Raw genomic sequence first — 13,145 nt, forward strand, 5'->3', positions numbered from 1 at the left:
CTTTTGAAACCTAAGATTGTAACTCATTTGGGTTTGTATATTTACCGGCTTTAACCTTGTAAATAACTCTCATTTCCTTTTCCTATTAATAAATCTGTACCATAGGATTGGCTACAAGCATTGTCTTTGAGATTTTAAAGCGCAATTGATTTGCGGTAAGTGACTGGTCCCTTGGGACTGGGAGCAACCTGAATACTGCTGTCATATCTCATGTAAGGGACCACCTATCACAAAGGTAGGTTTACCAGGGTGATGAGACAGACTGGATTACCCAAGGGGACTGTCTGTAACTCCATGTTAAGGCTGTTACAGTGCCAGAGAAGTTTGCACTTGATAGTTGGGTGGTGAAATCTAAGTATAGAACTCACAACGAATTAGGGGTTTGTGCCCTGCTTCCTAACAGTCGGCTCTGAGGTTGGTACTCATACTCTTGGGCTATGGCAGGACTGCTTGACAACAACCTAAACTTATTTAGGACAAATTCATGCTCCTACATACACAATCTTTATGAATGTTTAGCACTTAGGGAAGGGTTAGTTTTACACTCTGAGCTCAAAAACATACAGGGGTGTTTAAAGGGCTCGAAGTGAGGGATCTCTTGAGTTGGTTCCATGCTGGTAGATATGTTAGGGTTACTGGTTCTAGGACAGAGTGGCTGATTAATTGCTTTGTTTAATCTAAAGCAGTTAAGGCACTCACTTCCCCTTATGTGTATTCAATTATATCATCCCCCACCATTTCCTGTGTTACGGCATATTGAATGTAAGCAAAGAGAGAAGAGTTTCTGGTTCATCGCTGAGCTTTATATACAGAGTACTAATTCCCATACTCATAATAATGAGAACAAAATGGGGATTCTGTCTGGAATTCACACTTTCTTCTAAGGGGGCTCTTCCTAAAAATATAGTACAAATTCCCTTAACACAGGTGCCAGTTATCAGAAATGTAAAACATGGCAGCTTTGTAATCAACAGATCTGATTACCGTAGAGAGTTCTTAATTTTTACTCCTGTTCGCAATTCAGAGCCAACAAAATGGTGAGAGAGTGAGCTGGATTCTATTTGACCTAGTTCAAGAACATTGTATTCATTCACAGTTGCACCTATGGAACCACAGTCAAAGGTGGAGAGGAACCAGATTTTGCCTTCACACCTGTACAACTCTACAGATCTAATTGAAGGCAGAATTTGGCTCTCAAATCTTATTACTGGAAGTAATATACAAGCAGAGAAAAACCCAGCTTTGGCATCCGATGCCAAGTTGAAAAATGAATACAACCAAATAACTTCTGATCTACAGTCACTGAGAGACAAATACTGAATCCAACACTGGCATTTCTACATTCACTTTTCAGTGGAACCACATTTTAAAATTGGCATTGTGAGGGCATAAATGTGTCTCTGCTATTTGGCCTGTGAAACAGGAATTGTGGTCCTTGATAGAATATAAGAAAAATGATGGGAAAGATTGTGATTATATCAAGTATTTCGTCCAGTAGGAATTGCAAATTCTGCCACTGTGAGTGGAACTTGGGGGACTCCAGACCTATTTAGCTATTTGACTCTTTTGAACAGCAGGAAGAACTTCATGTGGTAATTTTAAAAGCAAAAACTGCACATTGTCTTAGAACTTTTAGGTTTTTTTTATTTTTAAATAAAATAAAATCTCAATGAAAAGTCATTTTGAATGGAAAAATCAAAACGTTTCATTTAAAAAGCCAAACATTTTGTGATTTGTTTGGGTTTTTTTCAAAAAAATATTAAGGCTTTTGGCAAAATCTACATGAATTCAGGAAATGTTTTGGTGTTGCCCAGTCTGCATGTTTTGCTGAATGAAGTCTTGGGCAAAAAATTTCACTTAGCTCTAGTCCTGTGTGACCTTCAACAAGTGACTTAATCTGTCTGTCTCAGTTCCCCATCTATAAAATAGTGATACTTGTGATGGGTTCGGTCACAGAGACCTCCTTGGGACTGTCACCTGATGTGCTGAAGTTACCTCTGAGCCCATTTTCCCTGCCAGCTTGGGACTTCCAGAACCCTGCTTTGTTGAGCCAGACATACTAGCCTGCTGCAACACAGGCCGAGGTCTGGTCCACACCCCCAAAGTTGCAGACTTTAACGAAAAACTGCTCAGCAGGTCACCTATCTCCAGCACCCAGACACCCAGTTCTCAATGGGATCCAAACCCCAAATAAATCCATTTTACTCTATATAAAGCTTATACAGGGTAAACTCATAAATTGTCTTCCCTCTATAACTGATAGAGAGATATGCACAGCTGTTTGCTCCCCCAGGTATTAATCACTTACTCTGGGTTAATTAATAAAGAAAAGTGACTTTATTAAGTATAAAAAAGGATTTAAGTGGTTTCAAGTAATAACAGACAGAACAAAGTAAGTTACCAAGCAAAATAAAGCAAAAACACACAAGTCTAAGCCTAAAAATTAAGAAACTGATTACAGATAATATTTCACCCTCAGATGTTCCAATAAGCTTCTTTCACAGACTAGACTCCTTCCTAGTCTGGGCCCAATCCTTTCCCCGGTACAGTCCTTGTTAGTTCCAGCAGACATCTTAGGTGGAAAACAGGGGCTTTCTCATGACTGGTCCCCTTTGTTCTGTTCCATCCCCTTTTATAGCTTTTGGCACAAGGTGGGAATATTTTGTCTTTCTGGGTCCCCACCCCTCCTTCTAAATGGAAAAGTACCAGATTTAAGATGGATTCCAGTATCATGTGATATGGTCACATGTCCTGTGAGACCTCATTCTTCCTAGCCCACACATACACAGGAAGGCTTGCAGGTAAATAAGCCCATTCACAACCAATTCCTAGTCAATGGGAGCCATCAAGATTCTAAGCCACCATTAATGGCCCACACTTTGCATAATTACAATTGGACCTCAGAGTTATACTTCATATTTCTAGCTTCAGATACAAAAATGATACATGCATACAAATAGGATGAACACACTCAGTAGATTATAAACTTTGTAATGATGCCTTACAAGAGACCTTTTGCATAAAGCATATTTCGGTTACATCATATTCACATTTAGAAGCATATTTTCATAAAGCATATGGAGTGCAACGTCACAATACTTTTCCATTTAGACTGTAAACTCTTCAGGGCAAGGACTGTCTCTTACTATGTATTTGTACAGCACCTAGTACAATGAGTTCTGATTTTAAAAACTGGGAACTCCATAGGTGCTACTGTAACACAAATAACAAATTAAAACTGTTCTCTAACCCTTTATTCTGGCTTCCTTGGTTGACCTGAGCCAGTTTGGATTTGGCAGTGGACTCCCCTCTTTGGACTGAGTTGAGGAAGGCTCCATTCTGAAAGAAACGTGCATTAAAGAGAAGGGGATTGATCCAACAATATTGAAGGCAATGGAGTTATGACAATTTACACAGCTGAGAAACTGCTCCAAAGATTTTTCTCTTGTGTTTTACCATCTCTTTCTGGTGATAAAGCCCAGATCACTTCTGTGAATCATTGAAATAACTGACTGCCTCACAGTCCACTCTATGTGCACAGGAGAGAGAATCATCTTGAATTCTTAGCACCAAAAAAGCCCATGTACTCTCCCTCCAAACTGGGGAGTAAGACATGGGGGTGACAACAACTTGTATGTTATGAACTGGTAAACTGACTTGGAAATATCTGCTATGACCTCCCTTCTCTGCAATGGGAAGGTTTGTTGGAACATAGCAGAGAAAGAACTGTTGTGTGTGATCATTGTATTACAATCCTCACTACATGCTGTTGGTCCAGATTGGTGACTGTATCGTAGAAAAGAGAGATTGAACTGACATGTGAGAGAAGCTTCCGAAAGTAAAAGAGGAGAAAGAACGGAAGGATAAAAAGACTAAGAAGAGTAGTAGGAAATGGATCATAGGGAAATAAATAAACAGGTCAGAAAAGTATGATTAGTACAGGGGAAAGAAAAACTAATAGCTGTGCCATGCATGGTAAGCTTTAAAGTCTTATATCTCTCACTACATCATTCAATTGTACAAAACCTGTTCATCTAGTTATGCACTTTTACTTTGCTGCAGTTATACACTGCTCTTATCTTATTACCACATGCTTCCATAGTTATTCTGACATATACAGTAGCTATTGTTCAAGGGTAGCAAATAGCATCTAATTACTGAATACTGCAGCATGAATGTGTCAAATTATGTGTGATTCAAATCTAGCTTCAATCATAGCAGTTGAGTATGAGTGTGCTTCTTGTAGTTACATGAACAAGCACAATTTTCTAATTTTAATATTCTTATGAGAAAGGTGTATTTCTTTCCTTTAAATACGTGCAGTTAACAAAAAAGCTTGTCTCTTGCTCAAGTGTGTGTGTGTGTGTGTGTTTGGGATTTTTTTGGTACCCAAAAGATCAAAGAAACCATGTACTAAGCCAGAAACAAGTGAATGCCCCCAGCATTCACTTCTGAAGACCTGGGTTTATACTAAAGGGTTAGGAATGTTTTCATTTGTAGCAGTTTTCTGGCAACTGGGCATTTTCCTTCAGGAAACCAATGACTGAAATTCTGGCATAGGTAACAAGTGAAAATAAACCTGATGGTATCAACTTAGTCACTTTCTTGACATTAATCCAGTCAAGATAAAATCACATCCTGTTTCTAAAAGGGTGTCATTAACAGGGAGGGTTTGGGGTTTTTTTAATCAAAGCTGAAGAAACACCTTGAAAGATAAAGAAACAGCTTGACAGAGTCCTTTTTTAAACAACCTTCAGAACTGAGAGAACCATTTCTGAAAGTCTGTTTAAATTCCTGTAAACATCTAAGCAACCCAGGGAAGGGCATGCTAAGGGATGGATAATAAAAATCAAGACAGGCTTAAAATAAAGGACAATAGCAAAAGGGGGAGAAAAGAGAGGGAAATGGATGCTACAGTAATTGCTGTAACTCTGGTAATATTTTGTCATTTTCATCTGGCTCAGTTTGCTGTTTTTCTCCTGTGATGAAAATCCTACTTAGGGAGATATTTAAGTCTTTTCCAACAAAGGGATAGTGATGAGTGGAAAATGGAATTGGATAATGATAAGAAATTGGTCTGTTCTTTCTTGTAAAATAATTGAGAATAATGGCATTAAACTGGTTACGTGCTTATACTCTGGGTTGTGGTTAGCGTGACCACATGTCCAGATATTAGGGGCTTTGACTTATTTAGGCAACCTTCTCTCCTTCCTCCCTTGCCGGGAAAAAATGTGTCTGGATGTTTCACATTTGCTATCTGATCACCCTCGTAGTGGTGAACAATGTCTAACAGAAATCTGAATGAGGGATCTGGCTGTACATAACCATTGTCCTGAGATATGCAGAAGAGTAGTTGGGCTACCTTATAAAAGTATATTTATCTTGTGTGAAGTGGCAAGCATATTAACATTTCAGAAACTGACTACGGTGATCATAGCAGGCTACCCCACTGTCAATAATAATAATAGATCTAGCACTTATATTGTACCTTTTTTTCATCCATGCATCTGAAAGTACTTTACAAAGTACTTTACAGTATCATTACAACAATTATCTAAGCAAATACCAAACAAGCAATTTTTAAATTACATTTGACAGTTACCCAGGAATGGGATCACCCTAAATGTCAGCATCCAATCACTGCACTCAAAGGCATGGCAGCAAAAAGGATGAGAGTGGGAACTAGGCATGAATAAAATAGACTTGGCAAAGAGAATGGGAAGGGCTGTGTATTCATTAGCTCAGCTCTGTGGAGCATATGGGGCACACAAAGCTGTGGTTAACAGAGAATACTAAAAGTAAGAGATTGAACAGACTTATGGGGTTATTCAGAGAAGACCATTCCCCGCCAGTGCAGGATTGCTCCCTACACTGTGTTCTCCAGCTCTTTGTTCAGTCTGATTTTTAAATAGTAGAGTGTTTAGTTACTAGGTAACTACTCTACAATCTCATAGATCTTTGCTATTAAGACAATTTTTTTGACATTCAGTCTAAATTTTCCTTTGCTTAGCTTCACCCCATTGCTTCTAGCTATATCTTTTTGACCGATGTTAGGCAGCAGCTGTCCTTCTTTTTGATGCTTAAATCCTTCAGATATTTAAGGGCACAGTCCAGCAAAATGCTGAGTGCCTTTTGTTCCACCCTGCACGATGGAATCTAAAGTGACTCTGGGGATAAAGAACATTCCATTTTCTTCTTAGGAAAAGTACAGATGTTCCAAAGACACAATCTTTGTTTGTTTGTAGTCCTATGGATTTCAGGCCAACTGCTGTCCCATTGATTTCTCCTCCCCATCCTCCTGTTGCAATACTGTATGTGCCTGACCTGTGTGGGTGCAAACCCTGAGGGTATGTTTATATGACATTCCCCAGGAAGCAACCTGAACTGCTGTGTCCCCTTAGCTCTCTAGTCTGGGATACCTTTTTATACTGCTTCGCTAGTGAACAACAAACCCCTCCAGGCTCTGTTCACTCTCAGCCAGCAGTATACAAAGTCACTCTCAGCCAAGTACATGAATAGATACAGGGTGATGCCCGCATATCCCTCAGTCTGAGCCTTGCCCCCAGAAATGTGCATCTTGTACCGTTCATTAGCCCATACAAGCTCATAAATTAGTCCATCATTTCAACAAAGGGTAACGAATATGCACCAGCCTTGCTGTCTCAAGTGGAGGCTTCCCAAACACTTCAGCCAACCACACTGGTTTAAATAAAACAATAAATAAGTTTATTAAATAGAGAGAGATTTTAAGTGATTTTAAAAGTGGTAAGACATAAGTCAGAGTTGGTTACAAAAGAAATAAAAAGATAATTCCTAAACTTTACCAAGCTAATTCCTAAACTTTACCAAGGCTAATAAGTTTAAAAGCAAAAGTTTCTCTCGCCCCAAAATTTTCAATAGTCTGTACTGGCTGGAAAACCTCCAGGCCAGGACCACTACCCACAGTGCAATGATGCATGATGTCTTTCAAGTGATCTTGCTGCCATGAGTAGAGATGAGGGAGGAGAGGTGATGAGGAGGTCACTGTCTCTCCTTTTTATACTCTGATCCTTTGTACTGGAAAAATATTTGCTGGGTTATGGGTCAGGCAGCTCCATGGTCTATGTGAGTTGCCAATTGTCCTTCAGGTGAATTGTAAATTTCCTGTTTACAGCTCCCCTGCTGGTGAATCCCTGATTAAGCAAGTAATGTCCTTTTAGCACCTAGCTGGAGTGCTAGTTCTGGGTAACAATCCTATAGTACAACCTCATAGCTCCATATACAATGTTGATATTATAACAGGACAATGATGTTCAGTAGATTATGAGTTTTCAAATGATACCTCACAAGGCATACTTTGTATGAAATACATCATAACCATATAAAAGTGGTGAACATGGGGTACAGGATGTCGTGGGTACAGGAGGTCACAGTTTACACTACAGTGCTGCAGCGACACTGTTGTAGCACCACAGTATAGATGTTTCCTACATTGATGGAAGGGGGCTTTCCGTTGATGTGGGTAATCCACCTTTCTGAGAGGTGATAGCTAGTGTGAAGGTAGAATTCTTCGGTCGACTGAGGCACATCTACACTGGGGGTTAGGTTGATCTAACTACAGTTCTGAGGGTGTGAAATTTTTTTGCAGTCCTGAGCCATGTAGCTAGGTCATTTTTAAGTGTAGACCAGGCCTCTGCTATGCGTGTATCCTGAGGTCTACCTATGTGAGATGGATGTACACAAAATTGCACCATGAAAATCTGGCCCCATGTGAATAAGATGATCCGGCTTTGGCCTCTGATGCTTACTGAAACTGTTTGTTTATTAGAGTCTTATGTATTCATAGATATAATGGGCTAGATCCTTGGGTGCAGCCAAACTGAACTTGATGCAATACCCAAGGAGAGAGGCAAAGGTTGTGTTATGTCATTTTGACACTCCCCCCAACCCTGGGAACAACTGGGGCCTGGTTTAACCTCAGAGACAGTTAGAGCAATCCTGAGGCACCTCTAACTTGTTCAGGCACCAAGGTGCTGTGTGTTCTGGCCATGCCCTCTCTCTCCCCTGCAGTGCTCTCCACACTGGGAGTGGGGAGGAGACCAGGAGCAGGTGGGGTAGGATTAACTGTGTTTTAGTTATTTCATTTATCATTCCTTTTTTTTTTTCTACCAGAGTGGAACAAAGTGGGGACAGCAGCAATAACTGTCTCTTTCTGTGTTTTCTCTTCTCTAAATCAGCATTTCTCAAATGTGGCCAGTGGCCACAAGGGGCTTTTCTTGCAGCCACACCCTCCTGGGCAGTGATGGGGGGCGGGGCAAAGCAGTGGTCTCTCTCCCAGGGCCACCAGCAGGGGTTGGACCCTGTCCTCTTTTCCCCCCCCCTCCCCCCCAGAGACACAAATGCTGGAGGAGCAGGCAGTTAGTGAGTTCCCCACATTCCTGGGGATGGTAGGGTCGGGCTCTAGCATCAAGCTAGAGTGGGCAGCAAGCTCTGGCCCCACAGAATTCACACCCCCATCACCCTTGGTTCCTGCTGCCCCTGCTGGCCTATCATGCATTCCCCGCATCCCCTATTTCCCCTGTACTGACCTCCCCATCTAAGGCTTAATTTGTCCCTGGGCTTGCCAGGACTGAGTAAGTCTGCTGCTGTGAAAACTGATATTTGTATGTTTGTTAATATCACTTTTCACAGCAGCAAATTTACTAGCTAGCAAGTCCAAAAAAAAAAAAGCAACCAAAAAAGCAAAAGAAACAACAACAAAAAAGAGAAGAACCTACAGAGCACCTTATTTGTGTTTCTATTCTGTTTAGGTCCAGTAAAGAATAGAGACAACTGTACATTATTTTTATTATTGAGTCTGCAAAAAGATTCAATAAATTACAATGATTTGAACATGTATGTGTGCATATTTTTGTTTTTCCTAAAGTTAATTAAGTATCTTAAGAAAAATTTGTCAGCACGGCCACTAGCAAGAGTTGGTGGCCGCACTTTGAGGCCACAAAAAATTTTGTTGAGAACCCCTGCTCTAGACTGTGCATATTCATTTCCCTTCTTCTAGGTCATTTAATCTCTGTGGCAATGCTTTGGAATCTTTCTACTTTCTCAATACCCACTTAAGTTCAGTAATCTAGCATCATCCTTGCTAGTGCTTACCTGCCTAACACTAACTGTCTCCCTTATTTCACATATAATGTGTTGGCTTTTTGCACTGATGTTTGTGAGTGGTAAAGTGTACAGATATAGCTTTCTCGCAACCAGCATTAGATTAAAACACAATATTAACCCATGAAGCATGTGTGGTCTCCAGGGGAAAGAATTTTGCCGGTGTGTTCAACAAGAAAGCACGGTCATGCCATTAATTATTCAATGGCCTAATATCCTGCCTCCCAAGGAGCTTAGAATACTATGGAGTTATCAGAGCTGTATGGTGGATTTCTCAAATATGGCTTAATATGATCATTTATGGCCACTAAGCAGTTCTAGCAGAAAAGGTTCAGGTGTATGACATCTTGCAAAAGCAATCTCTAAAGCCCTGCATGCGTGCACTGTGGGAAGGGGGGAATAAAGGGATAGGGATCAGACCAAGGGATAATGCCTAAATCATAAAAAGGTGCACCATGTGACTCATAATTGCCAGAAAAAATTGACTCAAATTGCTAGTAACTCTTTGTCACCTTTTTACCACACATTTTCCTGACTTAATATGGATGGAAAGGATGGTTCTACTTGAGTACCTTTTTTCATGTATATCAAATGCTTTTTGCCTTCATCTTCCAATATTTTCAGTTTCTAGTAACGGAAGCGTTTCCTGTGTTTTAGCTCTCTGTATATAAATGCTCCTACCATGGGAGATATTGTGAAATAAGTCATTACACTTTAAGTTTGCAATATCCATAGCCTCAGAAAAGCATTCCATTGACAACAGCAAATATAACCACAAATGACTAGTCTATGAATCTGCTTCTGTATGCCTTAAGGGAACTCAGACTGAACTTCCCTTCTTTTTTAGAAAGAATGAGGTGAGCTTTTAACCAAGGACATATCCAGTCGTGGTAAACAAACCAATTAGCTGTGCCCAGTAGATCAGTTGTAATAGACCATTGACATTTTGATGCTAAGCTGCAAATTCAGAAGTCTATCAGTTGAACTTCTTAAAATATTAAATTGTCAGTGCATGTGTGAACTATCCCAATTTTTAAAGTACTTTAGGTCAAGTCCCTTTCTTTCAATCGCCACATCTCCTCCTTAACTACTATACAAAACTGTTAAAAACAATTGCGTGGAAAGTGTCGGAATGAAGAGCCAGTTGCCGATGCTGCAATGGCCAGAGCTGAGACATCAGTGCAGTGGCAGCAATAGGGACTGGGGCATATGTGTGCTATTGTGATGACAATAACTATTGTAGCTGCTGCATCTCCTTTGCTCACTTGAACCCCTGGTGTAGAAATGCCCTTACATACGTGCACAGTCCCACTGACTGTAAGATGCTGAGGATCCTGAACTCTCACTAAAGTCAGGGAACGCTGAGGGCTCCTAGCACCTCCCAGGAGGCACACAGCCCTTTGCAGGATTAGGTCTCAATAGAGCAGTCAACCTTTCTACCAGAGAAGGACAAATAATTTTTTTGTTCCTGTCAGGTCACTCACTCAATTGCAGTCAGAAAACTTACTCTTTCAATCATGCCATAGAGGTATTTTTGTATTGTTTTTGTTTTCAGGAGCAACCTCTACATTTCTACATCTATATTTTAAAGCAACAAGCCTCACTACTGGTCATCACCAAGGACAGAAACTCTGATCCTCAGCATAAAAAATACAGACCTCTGCCACTTATGGAATCGCTCCATTAACTGGTAGCAATAGCAAGCTCTTAGCCTCTGTGGGCCAGGCATGTCTAGAGAAAGACACGATCACATCTGCTTAGCCAGCATGTTACATAGAATTCAAAGCAGATTTATTCCAACCAAGCACGTATGGAGCACTGGAGAGGCATAAATGGACTTGGAAACAGAAGGAAACACAGGGGTCTGACCACACCATCTGGTGCTCAACGTACTTTTGCCAAAATAGGTAGAAATTACGTTAAATTATCCCAGAGTATAAATTGCATCAAAGAAGATGGTCCCTTAGTGGAGCCAGGATGGACATAATGTGGTGCATATGGTTTCTTTGCTTTTTGGGGGAGCTGTAAGTACAGTGTATATGGCCTTCCAAAGGGTAGCCAAGTTCAAATCTTATTTCCTGTAATCCCTTCCAAAAGCTGCATAAAAATGATGAAATTAGAGCGACACAAGGCTTTTTTAATTTTCCCCTCTGCTACTCTGCATGTGAGACAGCAAGGAGATTTTGGTGCCAATGTGATTTCCTGAGAGGACTTAGGATATTTGCTGGATATACCGGTGATTGATGTAATATAACTTATTCTGTCATGGAGCAGACATGCCAAACCTGCCAAAAAAAAAAAAATGCAGAAATTGGGCTTGTGTTTGGCTTCTTGCTTGTTGCTGCTTTTTTTTTTTTAATCGGCTCCAGGCAAGCAAGGGCAAAGGGGGGAGAGAGTCGGGGTGAACAACAGGCCCACCACAGTCCCAGCGGGGGGATCTAGTCACATGGAGCATTGGGGTTCTTAGGGATTGGCTTGTTTTGGCCTTGTTTTGAAATGGCATTCGCTTGATTTTTGGCTTATTGTGAAAGTCGGGGTGCTTATTTACCATGTGAAAATTGGCAATTGTGTCATGGAGATCTAATTAATATGGCAGTGATGACATGCTGTGATGTTTTAGGGATCAACCAGACCAGTCAGGGATTCTGTCACCGCTTTTATGCTGTGCTGCTATTGTTCAGTTCCCTGACATCAACAGCCTGCCCACAAGCACAAGGTCTCACCTTGGCTTTCACCAGCCTAGTTACTCCTTGCAGGGTGACACCAACAGCCTTTCTAGTCCTGAGTTTCCCCAAATCTGTCTTCCCTGAGTTCTCAAGTACCAGATAGTCTGACTGTTCCCTTCTGGTTTGTCACCTTCAAAGGCACGAAACCAGCCCCACAGATCAGTTCACTTTGGCACACACACATTCCATGCAATTTGCACTACAGAGACCTGTTTTGGGTAAAAATAAACGAAGGGTTTAGTTAATAGGAAAAACCACAGATTCCGAGACAAAAATAGTAAGGGAGAGCAAACATAGACAAGTTACTCCGAAAATAAACAGAGACAACCTCAGGCATTACAATTTCATAATAGATATAACTTTTCTAATACAAATTAGTGATTTTCTTTTGAATAGTGTTCCACCATATCCCTTAGCTCAGTGGTTCTCAACTCTGGTCCACCGTTTGTTCGGGGAAAGCCCCTGGCGCGCCAGTCTGGTTTGTTTACCTGCCACATTCGCAGATTTTGCTAATCGCAGCTCCCACTGGCCGCGGTTCACCGATCCAGGCCAATGGAGGCTGCAGAAAGTGGCGCGGGCCAAGGGACATGCTGCCCGCCCTTCCCACAGCCCCCATTGGCCTGGAGTGGCAAACCACAGCCAGTGGGAGCCGCAATAGGCCAAACCTGCGGACGTGGCAGGTAAACAAACCGGACTGGCACGCCAGGGGCTTTCCCTGAACAAGCGCTGGACTACAGTTGAGAACCACTGCCTTAGCTACAGGGTGGGGGGGGTCCAGCATCCAGGGAGAGCTTCCTGCCCAGAGACAGCGCCTTGGTTTCTGAACAGATTTCCCTTCAAATCCCTTCCATTTAAAATGGGTTTGCAGGTTTGACTTTTTTTCCACCCTTCGGTCACTATAGATATTCAATGTGGGGAAAGTCCCAGTTGCCTCAATATCTTTCCATTTAACTCTAATGGCCCATCTGGGTTGGACAAGGAATCATTAGTTTAGTCTGGTTTTGCGTAAACACCTGCCTTAAGAAGTGCCTCTCGCTCACTGTGCTGGTGTGAGGTCGAGCCGAAGTTTATGAACACAGTTCTACATCTATATAAGTTCATACCCGTAGCCTGCGTACATATCTCATACTGATTATTAAGTTTAGAACATTACAGGCTTTAGTAAAAGACCTTGACTTGGTTCAGCTGCTCTATCATGGGGCCTAAACCTTCTGTTCTCCACTTGGGGTGTCTGGATCCTGATTGTCACCCATGCATATAGGAGAGCCTGCCTGCTGT

Source organism: Lepidochelys olivacea, assembly GCF_965140295.1.
Source record: "Lepidochelys olivacea isolate rLepOli2 genome assembly, chromosome: 1".
Taxonomy (NCBI): Eukaryota; Metazoa; Chordata; order Testudines; family Cheloniidae; genus Lepidochelys; species Lepidochelys olivacea.